This window comes from Hippopotamus amphibius, chromosome 1 (genome assembly GCF_030028045.1).
Source record: "Hippopotamus amphibius kiboko isolate mHipAmp2 chromosome 1, mHipAmp2.hap2, whole genome shotgun sequence".
Classification (NCBI taxonomy): Eukaryota; Metazoa; Chordata; class Mammalia; order Artiodactyla; family Hippopotamidae; genus Hippopotamus; species Hippopotamus amphibius.
Window position 1 is genome coordinate 209840192 of NC_080186.1, and position 19037 is coordinate 209859228.

Consider the following 19037-nt stretch of genomic DNA (forward strand, 5'->3'; position numbering starts at 1 on the left):
TATGTAAAAGAACTTTCGCAATGCTTTTAAATCAAACGCATAGTGTCCCAGAATGTCAAAGCACTTTACACGGCTTGTGAGATAATGTAGTGTTATGAATTGTAAATACTGCAGGATGCTTGTATATGAAATCATCTCTTCATTTGGTGAGCATTTATAGAGATCCTACTATGTCACAGACAGGGGATACAGAGTATAGTTGAATGACACAGTCCTTTGAGGCATTAACATTCCTATTTAATATAAAATATTCATTTCAATTTATGGATAACAGGCTCAGGAAAAATTTGAATAGCCAAATAAGGTTTTTTGTAAGCATTATTTTAAGCGTGAACTTTGGAACCCCATGTGAGACCATTTGTGTCTCTATTAAAATCAGACTTATGGCTATGGAATGCGTGTGGCAAAAAATAACTTTTTCTAATTATATATATTAAAAATTCAATTGATGAGATGTGTTTTACGTTTTATGTTGTCTCTCAATAATGAATCATAAAAAAGCATGTTTCCATCACAAGGAGCTTGTCCTTTCACTGAATATTTGTATATTGTTTATAATTATTGTAGATTCATATGTGAAACCCAAGATTATGAACCATAATACATTTTTGGCTTTAACGATGTTAAAATTCCATGACTCAATTGCATTGATTTTCTTATTGAAATGGAAGTATACTTCTGTGAAGAAATAATAAGCTGGAATTCCACAACCCACTGTATTTCAAATCTAATAATTTAGTTTCAAGTAAAATCAAGCATTACTCATAAGCTAAAAAGTGTTTTTGCTCCAAATTTATTCCACTATAATTTTTAAAACAACCACTTTCAATTATTTAAACACATAAAAAGCAGTAAGCATTCATTCTAATCATGAGTCCCATGTTTTCTGAATTCTTACTGTAAACAAAACCAAGTAAGTTCACATACTTATTTCACCATTCCCTGGCACTGTTTATGACTGAATGCCCATAAAGGTAAAAACAGTGTTTAGCGAAATGCCTAGAGCAGCAGAAACTAACCATAGTACAGTGTCAAGGACATCCACTTATTTCCCAGGGACTCACTACTGAATGTAAAAATGAAACTTACTGAATTTTTTCAGTCTTGTGCATCTCATGTTTTAACGTTTGATGGGCAACATCATAACCTTGAAAAATCCCTCAACTGCAACAAATCTTTTTAATTTGGCCCTTTGGTAACTAGGAAATTAACAAATATATATTATTCCTCATGTTAAAGTGTTTTAGAATGATCCTGCCAAACTTTCCAGGAGACACTCATTTAAATGAATTTCACTCTTGTAGTAGGATCACAGGGATGCTGGCCTTACTAGTTGATGTCCTGGCATCATTATTTCTTCTCATAGTAGTTTAAAATTATTATTTCCCATTCCTTTTAAAGAGTTATGGAGTAACATGTTAAAACCAATTCAGAAAAAAAGCATAATGTTGAGGAAATTTATTACAAAAGGCAATGGTTACAAAGCACACTCTGAAAAAAATAATTATGACCTCCTTTACAAAGAAAACTGGAAAACACATCTGTGTGTAGACCAAATTTCAAAGATCCCTCTGATATTCATGACCCAAGTACCTAACCTGGAGCTTACTAAGAAGTTAAACCAGTCTTCCACTAAACTGCCTCGCCAAGGTGTAGTTGTATAGATAGACCATGTTTCTAATTACTCGATGATGTTAAATCCCTTTAGCTTAAGTAGTTTAATGATTTCCAGTGGATGGCATGCATTCCTTTGAGATTTAAGTAGTATTGTAAGAATATTTAGTAAAATCAGCAGCAAATATAAAGAGCACCCTTTGTTGTAATTGATTAAACATAAAATGTCAGATTTTTCCACTGCCAAAGCGTAGTATTCTTTAAGTGCTTAGGGAAGCATGTCTTTTAGATCACTTAGGTGTCATCTAGTACATTGTAATCGTAGTAATTTACAAAGAATTAAAAGCCATAACTTGGAAGTTTAAAAGGTCTTTTTTCCTATGGGCCACCTTTGTGCCAGCCTTACAGATAATTCCTTTTAGTGAAAATAAACTATATCATAACAGATAAATCATTGACACATTATACATAGCAAATCATGGTATAAATTACTTCCTAACATTTGTACTGCAAGTATAATTCTACAGGGTATATAGTGTTATAAATTTATATGAGGAAATCTTTAGTGTTTGAAGACACAGAAATGTGACACATCTCGAGCTATTTTATTTTAGAGTTGGAAATTTTGTGTCAGATCTTTTTAGCATTATGTGATATAGTATTTATAGGCTTTTAGAATTTATTTTAATGAAGGAAAAACACATAAAAGTGTATGTGGTTCCAGGGTCAGTTAATAGAACACAGGTCTTTCTTATTTCCATATAGGCAGGCTTTGAAATCATTTTCATAGTCTAACACACCATTAAGTTATTGCTACTTGGAAATGAAATGGAGGTTATTACATTATGAGGTAGCATTTTTGGTTAGATGATTTTTTGTTTGGTTTTGTTTGGGTTGGGTTTGTCACTGCACCTTACTGATGAAGTAATGACCAAGTCTAAGAAGCAGAAACATTAATCTCAGAGTGAGCATGAACCAGATGGGTAGGTTGAGCCATCTGTTTATTTCATGGAATCCATAATTCTGTGGATTAAATGAATCCTACAAATCCTTAACTCATTAATAAATTTAAGGATGCTTGATGAATATCCTTAAACTTTTAAAATTACGTCTTAAAGATTAACCCTGGGACAGAATGAAGGGATGCCTCAAAAATCAGTCTAATTCACGGTTGTTTTTCTCTACAAATAATGTACAAGCTTATCCTATTTTCACATACAAAGAAAATTTGAAAAAATAGAAGAAACTCTAATAAAATGGAATAGTATTCCAAAGTGAAAATCATAACAATAAATATGCTAATGTAGCTGAGAATACACATTCTGTACTAAAATTCTTCATATATAATGAACACCTTCTGATGTCACTACATTATCATTCAGCATCCACTAATGGAAAAGGAGCCAGTTTGCCTGCAAGTGCAATGATCGGTAAAAATTCCCTCCTCCCTCCCTCTCATTTCTCATCCTCTTCCACCTCTTGCATATCATCTTTTTTTTTATCTAATCAAGTTGATGCCACACCATCTAGCAGTCACTCAACTGAAAACCCAAGAATAATTACTCTTGATTCTTATGTTTCTCTCTGCCCCACAGCCTATTAGTATTGGCAGTTGCCCCTCGTCTTGGCAGTTTGTCTCCTAAATATGTCTTTGAACGTTTCCCACCTCTTCATCATTAGTATCACCGTCTTTGCTGAGGTTCAAAACATTCCTCTCCTGCACCTCTTCATTCTCTTAACTACCTGCTTTCCCTGCTTCTAATCTTCAGCTGTCAATTTTGTTCTCCCCCCTTGCCCGGGTGCCCTATTTAAAACAGAAACTGTCTCTTAAAACTCTTCAGTGGCTCTCTAGTTTCTCTGGAATAAAGTTCAGACCACCTTGTATGCCACAACTGACTTATCTTGACCCAGACCATTTCTGTCTCTTCAGACACATCTTCACTCTTCTCTGCTTGATATTTATGATCCAGCTACCCTGAACTGCTTCTAGTTCTTCACCTACATGACATTGTTTTCTGTCTTCATGGGTCTTCAAATGAAGTTCCTTATGATGAGAATGCTCTTACCCCACTCTTCACCTTGTAGAATAATTCCTACAAGGTATTTTGTTTTAAAGATTCAGGTTATATATGCCTATCCCGAAGTTTTCCATTACTGAATAATTATTTGTGTATATGTTTTCTCACCCACAGCATCTTATCTATCTTTAGCTCTCTGGAATCTGGCAAGTGAACAGAATAAACACACTCAATGCATTGTTATGAATGAATGGTAGAGTTCAAATTAGTATATCAGTTTCAAAATGTTTATCCATATTAACAGAAAATGTAAATAACTCAACTTAATCTGTATAATTCAGCCAGAGCTTAGCCACCTGTTGAAATGCCAAAGTTGTGGCACACAAATTATCATAACTCATTTAAAGCAATTTAAAATGTGGCCGCCCTATAATGGGTGAAGGAAATGTGCTCCAAGAATGTATTGCAAGTTTATCTACTTACACAGAGGAGCATGCTATTCTATACATAAAAATGCAACCCTTAAAAACTACTGTGGGTCCTTTCAGGGTGAAAACGAAGACCCTCACCTCTTCTCAGTAGACAGATGATACATTGATAGGGTCCTTTCAAGTGCCATAGCAGATTATCTATGAATTTCATGTTTTAAATGTACTGCTACTTTAATCAATCTTATGAGCAAGAAAATTATCATATTCATTTGAATTTTAGCTAAAATTTTGCCCATTTCCTTCAAATCTTATATTTTTTATTTAAATTTAAACTCTTTCCAAGATAAGCTTTAACACGTAAGAGAAAAATATTTATATATTTCACATTTAATCATACATTCATTTAAAAGTCAGTATTATTTTCAACTTTGTCTGTCAATTCCCTGTTCTCATTACTGCACCACTTCTGTGGCTCTAGCATCATGTAAAAACCAGTGCAGTATTTGCTAACTGCTTGTGAATATGTCTTCCAGATAACTGTGATTTATTTTTTTAAATGGCAGAGGTCTTGCCTTTTCAGATCTAAAAGGTAGTAGAGCTTTCATTAATAGAAAAATGGGGGTTACATAAACTCTTTCTACCATTGTAACTGCTCAGATTCTATTCAAGTTAAATAGCTCTCCAATGAGAAGTTAATATGCCTGCTGCAGTGTTAGCATGACACAGCAATAGCACGGAGTTTTTCTTTTCAGTTCACAGAATATCGTGCTGTGCAGGTGTTGATGTTGGAAAGAAAAACCATTTCAATTCAAAGAAGGATGCTTAATTTATATGGGATTTTTTCCCTGGTTGTTGAGTTATGCTTTGTAGGAAACATGAATTGAAAGTTGAAGAAATGAACTCTGTTCTCAGCTGTGTCACTGTCTTGTTGCTCTAGGTTATGTGAAGTCACCAAAGCAATTATCTCTCTGTTTTTCCACATGGACAAACAGAGATATAACTTTTTCCCACAAATAACTGGAGAGAATCAGAGTCAGTGGGTTGAAATAATAAATGGTTAGTAATGAAGTAATATAAAGAGTATTTGATGACTGGCTGGATAAGGGTGTAGGAGGACCCTCTGAAATTAGGTAAATTTTCTGAAAGGTGTAACTTAATATATGGTTTGAAATTGAATCTTGAGAAATGCCTATATTTAGAGGTGCAGCAGAAGGATGTGGGACTAGCTAAAGTGATATTAGGTAAATTTTCTGAAAGATGGGACTTAATATATGGTTTGAAATTGAATCTTGAGAAATGCCTATATTTAGAGGTGCAGTAGAAGGATGTGGGACTAGCTAAAGTGATAGAGAAAATTCAGAAGGCTGGAAGAGGACCCAGATGGTAGCTGCGGCAGAAACCAAGAAAACTGCCTTCCAGACAGCCCACCTGTTCACTGATAAGCATCTCTCCATTTCTATGACCCATTTCAAGGATCATCTCCTTTGAGGCAGAATAATAGGTCCCCCACTCCCCTCCCCACCCCCTGCTGAAGATTTTTATGTCCTAATCCCGCAAATCTGTGAAGATATTTGCATAGCAAAGGGGAATTAGTGTTACAGATGGAATTAAAGTTACTAATCAGCTGACCTTAAAATAGAAAGACTTTCCTGATTTATCTGGGTGGGCTCCATATAATCACAACAGTCTTTAAACTTGGAAGAGGATGAGAAGGAGATGTGAGGATGGATGCAGAGACTAGGGTGTTCAGATGTGAAAAAATTCAGCATGACATTGCTGGCTTTGAAGATGGAAGGGGCCTTCAGACAGTGTGTGGGCAGCCTTTAGAAGCCAGAAAGACAAGGAAATGGATTCTCCACTAGTACCTCCATAAAGGAGCACAGCCCTACTGACACCTGCTTTTAGCCCAGTGAGACCCACATCAGACTTCTGATCTCCAGAACTGCAAGATAGTTAATTTGTGTTTTAAGCCACACATTTATTGTAATTTGTTACAGTAGCAATAGAAAACTAATGCAGGCACTTCCAATACAACAAAATTTCAGTTTCCTTGGTGTACTGGTCAAACTGGATTGTTAAAAAGGAGACACTTTGGTACGGTAGAAGTGGTATTGGACCTGGAGTTAATAAAACTAGACAATAGCCTTGACCTTTAAAAAATAACCAACCACATGGACTTGGGCAAGTCCTTAAACTTCTGTACCTTACTTCCCTTGCCTATTAAACAAGGAGTAAGATTAGATATATCTCAGGTTCCTTGCAGTTATAACTATTATAAGCAGATGACTGAGTTCCTTCAAATTAACATCCATTTTTCAGTTCTGTTTTATCACATGTACTATCCCCCTAAGATTTTTGAATTTCTAATAGAATATGCTTTCCCAAAAAAAGGGAATTGATTTGTAAATAGGAATTCTGGGGGAGTTCTACAGGAAACTGTGGAAAGGTATATGGGCTAAGGGACTTTCTAGACCTTTGCAAAATAGCAAATAAATGGGATTTTTAATCTTCTGTGCCACTGGCCTTGGGTCATTCTGAGAGAGTGTGCTTCCAATGTGACCTCCCTTCATCACCCCTTGTCTGTGTACTCCTCTCCATGTCACAGTTCATTGGTTCTGGGGTGCTCACCTGATGAGGCTGCTGAATTTGCAACTCATGGATTCTAGTGTGACTCTCTTGAGCCCTTGAACTAGAGCCTGTGTAAAAACCTCCACTAGGACAGCCATATGTGGGCCATTTGTGAGTAAAGCTAAAGGAGCTGGTCTAGAAAGAGAGAGTAAAAGAAGCAGATGTGTCGAATTTAGCGGAGATGAGAGACTCTGTAGCCTGAGATGGGGTTACGGAGGTGTACATGAGAGAAAAAGAAGATGTGAATGTATGGCAACTGTCTAACTCTAGACCTGGCTTCTTTTACGCCTCTGGATGGTATGGTATGCACCTACCAAGTATTTGTCCTTTTTTGTTTGCGCTCCCTTGTTTTGCTTCATTTTCTTGAAATCAAATAACCTCTGCCTACAGCAATAGACCCTCACCTATTCAGCACTCATTTTCCATGCAAATACCAAACCATTTATGAAAGATCAGTTTAAAATGATCTCATGTCATTCAATGATCAGAACATCTAATTATGAGCTAATAGCTATTCAAGTATATAAATTAATAAGAATTTCAATTCACAGCATTGGAGTTAAAAATTGAAATAAGTGTTTCAGGATTTTTTTCTCTTGAGTATTTCCTGTTAATAATTTGCCATTGAAAAACCAAAGCAGGTATGGGAGAAACACATTGGTGTTATTTACTAGGGGTTTAACTGTGTTTAGGGAAAAAAAAAGAATGCTTACCTATTGAAATCCTTTTGCTTTGCAAGTATTTTTACAGAAAAACTTTGTTATAGACTTCTGAAGGTTATTTTGTTCATACCCAAAAATAATAAATGGGGATTTTTACCATAGTATACAGCTAAATGTTCTTTATTAAAGAGATATATACAGCCCTACATTTTGTATTATATTCAAATACATGAATGTTTCAAAGATTAATATTCTCTCTTGAGTCTGTAAGAGATTGTGTCAATTTCTATTCTACCCAGGGATTTTTTCATTGCTTTAGGTATAAATATATAAAAACTCAGAAAGGTGGAATTTATTGATGTATTACTAGAGTTATGGCAGTGACAGCTTGTCATATGCTTTGCAGAGAAAGTCATTAGCCAAATGGAAATTTAGGTCGGCTAACATTTCTGAATGATATTTAGGGGATCACTGAAATTATTGAAAATGTGCTTCATATTTCATCATGCAAATGTCAAATTCGATTCCTCATTCATTTATTTACAGTCATGTTCCCAAACTTACCTAAATATGCAACCTGTGAAGATCTATCATTGAATAAAGATTTCCTCCCCCATAGTTCTGATTCTCAGCAATTGAGGTAAATCATTTTACCTTATGTCTTTAAATAAGCTCTCACACTCTGACACATACAAATAAATATTTATGCATATTAGGTATACATAAAGACATTTGAAAGAGACTAAACAAATGAAAGTATAAGTACTTATAACTTTTTTCCTCTCATGCTTTTTAAATAAAATATATAATCTGCAGTGCATAAAGAGGGGGAAGATACAAATGGCGGAAGTACCAAGAGCTCCAGATAGCCTTACAGCTTCATCAGGGTGACCAGACAGAGAAGAGCAGTAGACAATTAAAAAAAGAGATGTGTACTAGCATAGATGGGAAAAGAAGTTAGGAACAACTGAATGGAAAAAAAATTAATTAATAGAAGTTTCAAGAAGTTTCGATGAGGGTTGTGTGCTATACTTCTTTCTATATAATATTCTTCAAGAAAACCTAGACTAAAGACTTACTATAATCTACACACTTTCCAGAGTGAGAATGGTTTTCCCTTTGCTTGTGTTCCCATGCTGATATTAGACTTGGCTCAAGAAAAAGAACACCTCATATTATTTGACATACTTGCATATGTATATACGTGCATATTAATAGCTTTGAATGCCTAGTGTGTTAAAAGAGTTTTATGTGCTTTGATTTTAAGAAAAAGGAATAATGAGTAAAGTTATATGAATATTACAGATTTACATTGTTAGTTCTCTCAAAGTATGGCCTAGGATCAGTGCAAATTCTTTTTATTTCAACCTCTCTGTAGCTAATCTTGGCAAAATCCTGGTTTGGGGCTACCTTGACTTGCATATGAAAAATGATATTCTCCTTTCCTCAGTCAATTCATTCCCACAAACAGGCTCTAGAACTTTTTACTAATAATTGCCCACAACTCCATACTCTCAATTTTAAGCATTCAACTCTCCAGTTATAACATTTTATTTTCTAGTTCACTCTGCAGCATCCTGATTACAATAATTCTTTGACTGCATCAAAACCTCCAATTCATTGATCTTGCCATCTTTTTATTCCTCCTCAACCCTATTATTCCTCTACCCCCTCCTTATCTGACTTAGATTCCACACCAGTCATTATTATTACTCCTGTGCACAGACCCTCCTCACCTTTCTTTATCTCCCTCCATTATATTTTCTGAGAAGACTCTCAACTCTGGTTTAATCTAACTTTGTATTCCACATCTGCTTGGAGAAATACATACAAGCATGCTCAAAGTCAATTTATGATCACAAACCTTAAAGAGGTCTTCAGTGGTTCCGGCCAATCCTGCTGCTCTCTCCTAGATGAGCACTTGACACATTCCTTTCTGTCCTCACACTATCAATAGTCTTCTCCCATACTCTGTACTGATTATCTTCGTTCCTATTTCACTAAGCAAATGGAAGTGGTTAGAATTCTGAGACTTTTTTTTTAATTCTCTTGCTATCAAATTAAGTTCTTTACATGTAATGCCCTCTGACTTTTCCCTTAGCAATGTTTTATGATGAACATTTGTTCTGTTCCTTTTGTTTATGTCATTTCTTACTCTGTCCCCAGCACCTAGAACAATGATGGGAATATAGCAGCCCATAAGTATTTTTTTAATTAATTCAGTCTAATCTCTGATGCCCTCTCCAACTATGGTACTGTCCTTAAATATCTACTATTTCTGCTTTGTTTCATCTTTTTACTACCTAGAACAGTACCAACATTTGGAGTTTCTTTGTCAAAATTAAAAAAATATAAACATGTTTGAATATTCAAGATATTTAATTACAGCTATGTCAATAACATTAGCTAACAGCAAATTTAATTATGCTCTGTCCATCTTTCTAGGATATTTTCTAATCATAGTTTGAGATTTGCAAAACATAAAAGTTGATCTTCAATCAAAAAAATTCATAGCACTGCATTCTATTAGAATTCTAATATATCCAAGTTCAATAATTATGCTTATTTGTAATTGATTTTGAAGGAAATATTCCCTTCTCCAAGAGTTATGTTATTTCATTTCATGTCTCCTAAACTATAGACTGTGAAATCTTTGTGGCAAGAGACAAAAACAAAAGCATACTGAATACATTCCATTCAAATCAAGCACTTTGTTCCCGTGGAGTCAGCTTACTCTTCTTACTTCTAAGTAGCCTCTATTTTTTTTTTTTTTTTCAGCTTTAAGAGGCACAAATGGAAGTTCACAAGTCACAAAACTTACCCAGATTCCCACATTCAAGCTTAGGTCCATAACCCTGTGTTTTATAGTCTTTAAACTATCATCTGTTTGTGAACATCATAACACAAGATTAAACTTTCATAGTTGATTTCTCACTGTAGTAAATTTTCTCATCTCTACCTTTGACAGTTTCTGATGCTGATTTCACTCTCTATTAAGTTCATTGATGAAAATAGCAGAAAAAGAACAATCTGCCAGACTATCTTTACATTTATTGACATAAATTGTTCAGTAGATTTTATTCAGTAACAATTTCTAATTTTCTTATTTTCCTCATCCATTTACAGTCCATAATGTTACAGACAACTGACATCATGTTACTTTGCACATAAAACTAAGAGCAAAGATGCACACTCTTAATAAACATTAAACCGAGGCAGCTTGGTTTAATTTACATGTATATGTAAAGTCAGCTTCTATATTGAGAGCAAAATGAATTCCTAGAAACCATGTAAAAAAGTGATATTCATAAACTGGCTCATATTTTCTTCATTAGCAATATTGTGCTTGTAAGTTTTGTATTTTCTCAAAGCATTGACATAAATCACAGAGGTAAGCAACAATGGCTGATAAAAACAAAAATATGTCCTAGTCCTGCTGACTAAAGCAACATAGAATGCATCTACATTCTCTTCCAAATTTTATATTTGAAGAGCACCAAAATGTAGTCACCTGAATATTTTTTTCTCCAAATTAAAAATCCTCACATCCTTTCTATGCTGTTCTGTCCTTTTATTTGCTAAGATTTTACTCATCCTTAAAGATTCCAAACCATATTGCTATCTTGTTAAAATCCTTCACCTCCAAAAAGTAGAAAAGTAATAGCCTCTTCTGTGTTTTAATTGGTACAACTCTAGAGTAGACTTTATTCCCCTCTGACTTTGTACTATAATTCATGATATCTTTGTGATTGCCTTTAAGGTAGAGACTGCATCTCCTCATCCTTGTTCAGGGCTTAGCAGGGAACATAGGGCACATAATAGGTACTCAGCAGTGTGTTCTAAATTGAATCAAGTTAAGCTCAAGTGTATTCTAAAATCGGTGAAACTGAAACATTGACTTTAATAGGAAGAGACAGCTCAGGTCTAGTTTTGACTTGTTTGCGAGTATATAATACTGTGGTAAGATATTAATAAAATTAACATTTTGGGGGTTCAGATTGTTTCTATTTTAATTTTCCAAGGAACATATATTCTTTGTAGATAGAAATACAAATGAACAAAAAGGGGAATAATAAAACCATCTGAGAGATCAAGGGTAACTACAATTACCATTCTGTGTGTATCTTTTAGGTATTGTTCTGCAGGTACATTCCTTATGTAGTTATCTAAGGAGAGAATAAGAGAAATGAGGGACCAGGTCAAAATAGTTAAAGGCAAACTGCTGTCAATTAGTCTGAAACAATGATATTGGTGATACACATGAAAAGAGGATTTTAAAAATCTAATTAGTCTTTATTTTATTTTATCTCCTACCTATGTTTTCCATTGACCATATCTATGCAGTAAAAACAGAGTCAGTTCAAGATTCTAATTTACTTTTATATTATTCTCACTGTCATTCCAAAAGCCCAATTAAAGATATAGAATAAGTTGGCTAAATGTCTTTAAATTTAAGTTATCCAGTTAGTTTAATTATAATATCCAATACCATCAAATAATATGTCATAAAATTAATTACAAGTTAATGTTTTATATTTTTCATTTTGGCAATTAGTTTGTTACATTATTTAAATAAGAAAATTCAATAGAATTTAAAAGCGTGTTAGAATTTAAATGAATGAAACATTTATGTGGTATTATCTAAGATATTTAATTCTTACATATTGTAGGTACTATATATAATTTACTTACAATTTAAAATCTTGTCAGGGCTCCAGGGTAAATATTACTTTGTAGTTAATAAGATTGAATGATACATATTTTAATAAATTCACCACTTTCTTCATTGATGCATCTAGATAATAAATGATATAGCCAAGTGCTAGTTTTTAAAGAACATGCTCTCATAGAATGTATGAAAATGCTTGCATCCAATTAAAATATGTTAGTATAAAAGCTTTAAGTTGTTTCAAGTAACTTGAACACATTACATTGCTTTTCTCTGATAATTAATAAATAGGGTTAATCTTCCACTGATCTTATGTCATACACTTATGACCTTATCAAAGGCTTTCATCCACCTCCTCTCTCACAGATGTTCTAATGAGCACTGTTTCTCTAAAGGAAAGGGTATTCATCTTGGAATAAATCTTCAGAGTTCCATCTGTCCTCACTGTCAAGTAGCAATAAGTGATTTTCCTAAAAAGGAGAGAAAAGAAGGTAATCCAGATGGCAAATCTTTAAGGAAGGAATATATGGTGAAGAAATGGGTGGAGTTGGTTCCCATCAAGATTTAAAAGAGTTTGTAAAGGGAATGATTTCAACTGGATGGGAGCAGGTTTGGAGGGAACCATGGCTAAACTGTCACCACTCCTAAGCCCTAAATATAGGAGGATAGAACAGTTACAGGAGCCCAGATGTCTTAAAAGGAGCAGTGACTTTTAGTCAAGGGACTAAACTAACCTCCCAGGGAGGGAGTTGCAAGAATGAATACTCTACTTTTATCCTCCCCTTTCCCTTTAATTTCCTCTTTACCAGACCTAAGGGACACCTGAAGCCTTGGAAATCCATTGATGTAATACATTCATAGTGAAGAAAGATGGAAGACTAGAGCTGGAAAGCAAATAGAAAATAACCAGAGGAGTTAGTAAACATAAGATTTAAAATGCATGCAGGTGAAGAGCAAATTAAGATCAAGAAAAAGAATGGTTTCTGGTTTCACTATGAGAGAATAGTACATATTTATGAACAAAGGAGATGTCACAAATTGAAGCAGATTAAAGAAAATGTGGATAAAGAGAATAGTTGAGGAAACAAAAATCTAAAGTCAGGAACTGCCAAATCAATGACAAACGTAAGTTCAAGATGATCAAGGCAATAGGGAATATATACATTTAGTGTAAAGCTTTAACACAACTCACAGAGATAACTTACACTGCACTATATACAAAGTAATAATCCCTCTGTCAGGCCATTCCCAATTTCTTTCTTTTATTATGTTATTTATGAAAACAGGTTGTCTCCCTGGCTAAACTATTTAAACTGAGATCTGTATGTTTAATTTAGCAAATACATTGAATAACTGTTATGGTTAAGGCACTGATATGTAACACAAGAATAAATAGAATGCGTCCTTCGTCTCTAATAGTTAAAAATATCCGAAAGGAAGGAAATTCTGACACATGCTACAGGTTGGATGAACCTTCAGGACATTCTGCTAAGTAAAATAAACCAGTCACAAAAAGACAAATACTGTATGATTCTACTTACATGAAGAACTTAGTTTAGTCAAAAATCATAGAGACAGAAAGTAGAATGGTGATTCCCAGGGGCTGGGGGGAGGGGAAAAGGGTGAGTTGTTGAGTAGGTATAGAATTTCAGATTTATAAGAGTTATGGGGCTCGATGATGGTGATGGCTGTACAACGGTATGAATGTATTTAATACCACTGATGTTTACACTTAAAAATAATTAAGAAGGTAAATTTTTGTTAGGTGTATTTTAATTCAATTTTAAAAAAGCAGCCCGAAAAAATATATCTGAAATACAACATGTAAAACTATTACAATTCAAATTACTCTGTGTGAGCACAGTATGGGAAGAAAAAAATCTTTAGGAGACTACGTAGAAGAGAGAATAACGAATTTTGAGGAGGAAGGTGGAAAAGGTTTCATAGAAAAGGTGCTATCTAAGATGTGCTTTTGAAAACAGTTAAGATTGCAACTGGTAGTGAATGGAGTAAACACATTTTAGTCAAAGGGAAAAAGGGAATAAGTAGCAAAGAACAAGCAGAAGTAAGGAAATATGAAAATAGATATTTAGTGTGGGAATGGTGAGAAAGTTCAATGCAGTGAACATAGGGTGCATATGTAAGGAATGTGGCGTAGACCTTTCATTATCCTATCTAATATCCATTCATTTGCTTCATTTTCAACGAGACTCTCATTTATTTGAGGAAGAAATACTCCCAAATTAGTAATGCTATTCCCCAGCCACCTTGCAGTAGTATAGGTGACCATGTGATTAAGTTCTGGTCAAATTTGTTGGGTACGCTATAGGCAAAGATTCTTTAAAAGGAGGCTGATGTCTGGAAGGCAATTTTTTTTAATTTTTATTTTATATTGGAGTATAGTTGATTAACAATGTTGTGTTAGTTTCAGGTATACAGCAAAGTAAATCAGTTATACATACACATGTATCTATTCTTTTTCAAATTCTTTTCCCATTTAGGTTATTACAGAGAATTAAGCAGAGTTCCCTGTGCTATACAGTAAGTCCTTGTTGGTTATATATTTTAAATATAACAGTGTGTACATGTCAGTGTCAAACTCCCAATCTGTCCCTCCCCCCACTCTTCCTCACTGGTAATCATAAATTCGTTCCCTAAGTCTGTGAGTCTGTTTCTGTTTTGTAAATAAGTTCATTTGTATCATTTTTTTTTTAGATTCCGCATATAAGCAGTATCATATGATATGTGTCTTTCTCTGTCTAATTTACTTAGTATGATAATCTCCAGGTCCATCCATATTGCTGCAAATGGCATTATTTCATTCTTTTTAATGTCTGAGTAATATTCCATTGCATATATGTACCACATCTTCTTTATCCATTCATCTGTCAAAGGATATTTAGGTTGCTTCCATGTCCTGGCTATTGTAAACAGCACTGCAGTGAACATTGGGATGCATGTATCCTTTCAGACCATGTTTTTCTCTGGATATATGCCCAGGAGTGGGATTGCTGGATCATATGGTAGCTCTATTTTTAGTTTTTTTAAGGAATCTCCGTATTGTTTTTCATAGTGGCTGTACAATTTACATTCCCACCAACAGTGTAAGAGGGTTCTGTTTTCTCCACATTCTTTCTAGCATTTATTGTTTGTAGACTTTTTGACCATGGCCACTTCTGACTGGTGTGAGGTGATATCTCATTGTAGTCTTGATTTGCATTTCTCTAATAATTAGTGATGTTGAACATCTTTTCATGTGCCCTTGCCCATCTGTATGTCTTCTTTGGAGAAATATCTATTTAGGTCTTGTGCCCATTTTTTGATTGGGATTTTTGTTTTTTTTGATATTGAGCTGCATGAGCTGTTTATAAATTTTGGAGATTAATCCCTTGTCGGTCTCATCATTTGCAAATATTTTCTCCCATTCTGTGGGTTGTCTTTGCCGTTTGCCTTTTTTCTTCCTCCTTCCTGGAATGCAAATGTGAAGGGTGGAGTTTTAGCTACTCTCTTATCACCATGAGACAATAAGTATATCCTACAGAAGACTAAGTGGAAGAATGGAAGAATCCAGAGTCCTGATGCTACAATGGACTTGTGCCATTCCCAGACTTAAGTGTATTTTTGTACATACTTTTTTATTTTTTTTTACTCCCCCTTCTTTATTATACAAAAAGTAACATACTACATATACTCTTGTACTTCCCCATCAACTTAACAATATGTCTTGGAAATCACCCCATTCTGTCACAGAGATTGCCCTCATCCTTTTTCATGGCTGTGTAGTACTCCAATGTGAAGTGCAGTGTAATACACCAGTCTCTCTCCTGTGTACGGACATCCCGGTTGCTTCTAATATTTTACATTTACAAATGACAATGAATAACCTTCTGCATACTCACTTGTGTATCATTAGAGCTGTGTCTTCAGGACGAATTTCTAGAGTGGAGACTGCTCTTCTGTAGTATGGGGATAATCATAAGATTAAATAAGGTATAATGTGTACACGGCCTTTCACCCAGGCAGCAGGTAATTCATGGCAGAAGGTCACCAACAGCTTGGCCTCAAATTAGTCAAACTCTGCTGTCTCACAGCATTTTAGTCTAGTCCTCAATTTGTTCTCCCAGCCTGGGGTCAGGGGCTCAGCTGGGGTTGGGATTTAATCGGGGTTGGGGCTCAACTAGAGTTGGGGGCTCAGCTTGGGATTAGCATCAAATCTCAGCTGGGTCAGGGGTCAGGGTTGGAGTCAGCCTATGGTCACAGGCTCAGCCAAGGTCAGGGTTCAGCCTGGGAGCAGGGCTCAGTCCAAGGTCAGGACTCGTGCCATTCCTAGACTTAAGTGTATTTTTGTACATTCTTTTGAAAAAGAATTCCCTGTCTTGGTTAGCTACTGTTTTATGGGTCTCTGTTCTCACAACTGAATACAATTCTTAACTGATAAACATAGAGATCATATTGAAAAGGTGCCACTTATATTGAGCTCATAGAGTGCATAACTCAGTTCCTTCTGTTATAAACTCTAATTAATATTTCAAATTGTATGTATCAGATGAATTAACTAATGCAGTAAAATTAGTTAATGGTGAACCCTCCCACACAGCCTGAATGGCATAGTAGGAAAAAGAATAAGGAAAATTTTTCTGATATCTCAAAAGAGGTTTTGCTGGACAAAGAGATGAATAAGGTGGATTAAATTCACTGCTCAAGAACTATATGAAGTGAAACTAACAATACTTGGTTTATAGTCTTTTAAGGTGAATGTTAGGGAAGGAAACTACTACATTGCAGGTATTTATGTGGTAGCAGCTGGATTGACACTGGTCTAATCTTGAATGGCATTTCTTATGTGCTTTTATACTATGATGTTAAGATGATGATTCATCTCATTTTTAAAGTCCTCTAACCTCCCCTCGTTATAACTTATTCCAAAGTTTAACAGCTCACCCTGTCAGGAACATTTTCTTTATGTCTAACTCACATCTCCTGCACGGTTTTTAGAGGACATAGAGAAAAATCCTAACAAGAGCAAATGTTATATTTCTTAGAAAAACAGCCAAAAATTATAGTGATATGACTAAGAAAATCATTTCTCTCAAATATTTTAAAAGTATATAGAAAATGATTGGAAGAAGAGAGACCTTAATGATGAGTTGATAGTGTTACTCTATTCTATCATTGTCATTATTGAGTTCTTATGCAAAAGTACTCTTATATAGTAACATAATCTAATTAAGCATCTATCAACTGTCTAAAATGGATATGTGGAATATTACACAAAAAAACTGGCTGATCTCACTATGGAGAACAGTATGGAGGTTCCTTAAAAAGCTAAAAATAGAACTACCATATGACCCAACAATCCCACTCCTGGGTGTATACCCTGAGAAAACCATCATTCAAAAAGATATATGTACCCCAATGTTCATTGCAGCACTATTTACAATAGCCAGGACATGGAAGCAACCTAAATGTCCACCAACAGGTGAATGAATAAAAGAGATGTGGTACATTTATACAATGGAATATTACTAACCCATAAAAAGGAATGAATTTGGGTCATTTGTAGAGATATGGATGGACCGAGAGACTGTCATACAGAGTTAAGTAAGAAAGAGAAAAACAAATATCGTCTATTAATGCATATATTTTGAATCTAGAAAAATAGTATAGATGAACTTATTTGCAAAGCAGAAATAGAGACACAGATGTATAGAACAGACGTATGGATACCAAGGAGGGGGGAGGGGGGAGGGGGTGGGATGGATTGAGAGATTGGGATGGACCTATATAAACTGTTATGTATAAAATAGATAACTAATGAGAACAGAGTATGTAGCACAGGGAACTCTACTCAATGCTCTGTGGTGACCTAAATGCGAAGGAAATCCAAAGAAGAGGGGATATGTGTATATGTGTGGCTTATTCACTTTGCTATACAGCAGAAACTAATACAACATTGTAAAGCAACTATACTCCAATAAAAAAAATATTTTTTGGCTGATCTTTACTAACTCAATCTTGTAACTTTGTACTATTGACACCTTTTAAAAATGTAATATACTGAAATAGATATACTTCATTATGTTTGTATATGTATATAAATACATACATGCATAATGCAAACTAAATTATTTATACAGGACACATATTAAATGCTTCAAGTATAGGGCACTTCAGCAGCTATTATGGTTGACATAAAGAAAAAAATAGGTGTGATTCAATACAGTTATCAGTATATTCAGAGCAATTTCATAAAACACTGAAATATATCTGAGAAATCGAGAGATCATATCTGCAAATGTATATTATGAAATGAGAACTAATTTTGCTTGTAAGAGAAGGAGACTAGTGTACTTTACAAAATAACATCACCCTATGGCATTATATTTTTTTGTTAAATAAAATATTTAAAGCACACAAGACAGAGCCTATGTATTAATTGCACTGTTAGTACCCCACTCACCTCCAGTTATAAATACAAAGTGCAATGCTTAATCTTTCTTAAAAAATGTTTTGTTATTCCATAACAGCCTATTTGCTGATTTATTTTTTGTTCTAAAATCGAAGTATTTGGTCAGACCCCACAGCTCTCCACATCCTGCTCCTCCCCAGCTATCTAAAATTATCTCTACTCTAACATTTGCCCTCCAGTCCTGTCCTCTACACTGCCTTCGTGAATGCCACATTCGCTTCCACTGCTCTGCATTTACGCATGCAATTTCTGATACCTGAAATGCTTTCCATCTATAGAACCCATTCATCAAATCTTAATCTTTTCAATCACAGTTTCTACCACTATGTGACAATCTTTATTAACTATCACACTCTACACAAACTCTTCCATCTTGGACTCAATGTTTTACTTGTAATTACCACCATAGAACTTAATATTTTATTGATTATTGATTATTATTAGAATTTTATAGATTAAATAGTTACATATTAAGAGGTATGATTTTTAAAATTTTCATGAATAGAAGGAAATGGATGAGATCTCGGGTCATTCGTTCATTCACAC